The 4,167-nt window shown below is 49.0% G+C and overlaps 1 pseudogene; it reads left to right on the top strand.

Annotated features, from left to right (window-relative positions):
- Window positions 1-3,789: 3,789 nt before the first annotated feature.
- On the top strand, window positions 3,790-3,909 carry LOC136656642 (5S ribosomal RNA; annotated as a pseudogene).
- The last annotated feature ends 258 nt before the right edge of the window (window positions 3,910-4,167 follow it).

Raw genomic sequence — 4,167 nt, 5'->3', positions numbered from 1 at the left:
GCTCTGCAGGGAGCGCCCCTTCCTTGCACAGATCGTGTTGATCGAGGCACAGGATGGAAAGACCGGCGACAGGACGCAGTGACCTATGTGCTGAGCATGTGAGCAGCTTGCTTCGGCCAAGAAATTCCACCAACCTGCTCCAGGACTCTCCAGCTTGCCAACACTGGGACCTGCCTCAGAGGAAAGCCCCCGCACTGTTCGCTACAAGGGCTCTGAGACTCCGACAGAGTCAGGAAGTCAGCCAGATGTTAACTAGCAGTGCAGGAAAAGGGCACTGGGGGGCTGTTCCCCATGTGCCGATTCCATCCCCTTAGTTCTTGTGTACTGGCACTAGAGTTTCTTCTTTAAACGAGGCAACGTTGTTAGAGCCACTGAACCAGCCTGCAGGCTAGATGGAGCCTAACGGCATTAACAGGAAGTGATCCCTGTTAACATTGAGTTAGCCTGCTTCCCAGGCACAATGCACTGCCCCGGTGCCCACACCTGTGATGTTACAGCATCACTTTTCATGTCATGTGACGTCATTTCCAGGTTCTCCCCGGAGAAGGGGGAACCCTACAAAATTATGCAGGGGATGGACAGAGTGGATAGGGAGATGCTCTTTACACTCTCACATAATACCAGAACCAGGGGACATCCACTAAAATTGAGTGTTGGGAGGGTTAGGACAGACAAAAGAAAATATTTCTTTACTCAGCGTGTGGTTGGTCTGTGGAACTCCTTGCCACAGGATGTGGTGATGGCGTCTAGCCTAGACGCCTTTGGACAAGTTTCTGGAGGAAAAATCCATTATGGGGTACAAGCCATGATGTGTATGCGCAACCTCCTGATTTTAGAAATGGGTTATGTCAGAATGCCAGATGCAAGGGAGGGCACCAGGATGCAGGTCTCTTGTTCTCTGGTGTGCTCCTTGGGGCATTTGGTGGGCCGCTGTGAGATACAGGAAGCTGGAGTAGATGGGCCTATGGCCTGAGACAGTGGGGCTGTTCTTATGTTCTTAAACTACAATTCCCAGGAAGCCTTGCAGGTCTCTTGTTATCTGGTGTGCTCCCTGGGGCATTTGGTGGGCCGCTGTGAGATATAGGAAGCTGGACTAGATGGGCCTATGGCCTGATCCAGTGGGGCTGTTTTTATGTTCTTATGTTCACTGCAGTGGCTTTGAAGTTGAACCTCCACAGAAGGACTGGGGCATGAAGACACCAGTGCCTCCTCCTCCTCCAGGGAGAACCCCCAAAAGTGACGGCCAACGAGGGGGCTCGCTGCAAATGCTCCCAGCCCCCATTCCTAGGGACACCTGCGGCACTTACTTCCCTCTTGAGGCCTTCTTCCTCTTCCTGCAGGGTATCTTGTCATCTCTGGCACTCACCAGAGACTTGCCCTGTGTTTCATGACGAGGACAGTCTCAGCAGGACTTTGAGATGAGAGGGGTGGGAGCACACCACACAAAGGAGACAAGGCCCCAAAGATGACAAACCCACAGCAAGTTGAACATCTCAAAAAAGACATAGTGGAAATGGAAAAGGTGCAAAAGAGAGCGACTAAGATGATTACGGGGCTGGGGCACCTTCCTTATGAGGAAAGGCTATGGCGTTTGGGCCTCTTCAGCCTAGAAAAGAGACACCTGAGGGGGGACCTGATTGAGACATACAAAATTATGCAGGGGATGGACAGAGTGGATAGGGAGATGCTCTTTACACTCTCACATAATACCAGAACCAGGGGACATCCACTAAAATTGAGTGTTGGGCGGGTTAGGACAGACAAAAGAAAATATTTCTTTACTCAGCGTGTGGTTGGTCCGTGGAACTCCTTGCCACAGGATGTGGTGCTGGCGTCTAGCCTAGACACCTTTAAAAGGGGATTGGACAAGTTTCTGGAGGAAAAATCCATTACGGGGTACAAGCCATGATGTGTATGTGCAGCCTCCTGATTTTAGAAATGGGTTATGTCAGAATGCCAGATGCAAGGGAGGGCACCAGGATGAGGTCTCTTGTTATCTGGTGTGCTCCCTGGAGCATTTGGTGGGCTGCTGTGAGATGCAGGAAGCTGGACTAGATGGGCCTATGGCCTGATCCAGTGGGGCTGTTCTTATGTTCTTAAGCTTACTTGGGGCAGCGGTCCTCTGCCGCCACCTGGTGCCCACTGAGCATTTAAGCAGGTCCACAGTATTTCCTGGGGAGCATGTTCTGAGCCTTCATTCTCCATGGAATTGGTCTTCAGGGTGGATTGGAACCCACAAGTGGTTCATGCCCCTACCTCATGTGAGGCACACCAGCAGAACACCATCGTTCCATGTTTTGTTTATTTGGGATTTTTTAAGAGAAGGAAAAACAGATTGACATACATATATAGCAGAGCTGCGTCGCAAAGTCTTCTTAAGCTTCTCCACCGGTGGGCCTTCACAGTTGCCCAATGAATCAGGTTGGTGGTTGAGCAGCACAACACCTCCCCAAGTGGGTGGATGAGCATATAGGAACAGCAGAAACAGATCCAAGGGAGGGTGCAGCGCTTCTGGGTGCCCCTCCCGTTCTGAGTCAAGCTGGGTGAGGAGCAATGATGGGGCCAGCTTGGGTTGCTGGGCTTACCTAGAACTGCCTTCTCTATCAGTTTGCTTGGCACCAAATTTGCCTGTTTTTAGACGGCCGCATCATGTAATGTTTCTTTAAAGTGTTTTACTGCACTGCTTGTTTTAAGCTGCTCTTATTCAGCTGTTAATTGAGATGCAATTGTCTTGTCATTTTGTTTGGCTTTCAAATGGTTTCTTGTTATTGATTTGAAAATGTTGCAGCTGAGTTGCCTTGGGAGTTTTAATTGAAAAAAAGGTGGATGTATTTTCAACCGACTAAGTGTGGGCCCATGGCAGCTGCCCGGGTTTGCTGACATCTGATAGTGGTCCTGGCCCTGGGTTCAAGGGAGGGATGACTCTATTGCTCTAGAGGAGGGTGCTGTACCTTCTGGACTTCAGACCCAAATCCTGTCCCACTTTGAGCCCAGCTCCTGGCTTCGTGCAAAGAATTGTGGGGCATGTTCATTGTGGGGAATGATTCCCTCTTGCTGGCTTGCTTTCTGTGAAGTTTTCTGGGCTCCACCTAATAACACTTATAACAAACTTTGCAAAATCCTTTTGCGCTATTTTTGCCCACCAGCAATGACTGTGTTGTTGCCCTTCCCTTTCCTAGGAGCAGAGCATATCTTTCTCCCCTCCCAGAGTCTCTGTTATAACTCCTGGTTTCTCTCATCTGCTCAAGCCGTTTGGAAGACTCTTCATCAAAGAGTCTGGATGAAGGAGTCCTACAGCCATTTTCTTTCCAAACTGAAGGAAACAAAAATAAGAGAGCAGCTTTTTCTAGCAGGTTCTCATAGGCTGAATTGGATCTCGAGAATGGTCCAGTGCACATCAAATATACATCTTCCCACAGTGGGTGGAATCCAGATTTGCTAATTTCTTGTTGATTCAGTGCAACGGTCAACTGATGGAGGTGTGAATACAACAAAGAAATTCCCTTGTTCAAACCTTGAAGAAATGGAACTTTGTGAGTCTTACCTGGAGCTCATTCCCTTCTCAGGACCAGCTACACATATGGACATCTGACTGTGGTATACAGACCTAAACCCAGGGGAAGGGGCTGCAGCACAGTAAAAGAGCATCGGCTTTTCATGCAGAAGATCCCAGGTTCAACCCCCAGCAGACCTCCAAGGCAGGGCAGAGAAAAAAAGAGTCACTGCCTGTCTGCCTCAGCAATGCTGAGCTAGGTGAATGATGGCTAACTCAGGATAAGGGAGCTTCCTGTTTCAGCAACTGTTACCCTGCACATGCCCGATCTTGTCTGATCTCAGAAACTAAGCAGGGTCAGGCCTGGTTAGTACTTGGATGGGAGACCGCCTGGGAATACCAGGTAGGCTTATACCATAGTCTTTTGAGACTGAAGGTTGCCAACCAACCTTGTTTCCTACAGCTCTGTTGAGAATAGTCGGATAATTAGAACTCAGGAGCCCTGGTCAGTAGGAAAAAAAAAATGAAAGCAAGCATTTGCTGCATCATGTAACTCATAATAATGGCACTCACTGCCACAAGGTATTATGATGGCCATTAAGGCCAAATGGAACACAGCATAGGCCAAGGTACTAGCCTGTTAAAAAGGTAAGATAAATTCACAGGAATGAATG

This window comes from Tiliqua scincoides, chromosome 6 (genome assembly GCF_035046505.1).
Source record: "Tiliqua scincoides isolate rTilSci1 chromosome 6, rTilSci1.hap2, whole genome shotgun sequence".
In the NCBI taxonomy this organism is placed as follows: Eukaryota; Metazoa; Chordata; class Lepidosauria; order Squamata; family Scincidae; genus Tiliqua; species Tiliqua scincoides.
Note: the sequence above shows the minus strand (reverse complement) of the source record. Positions and strands in the feature narration are given on the sequence as shown.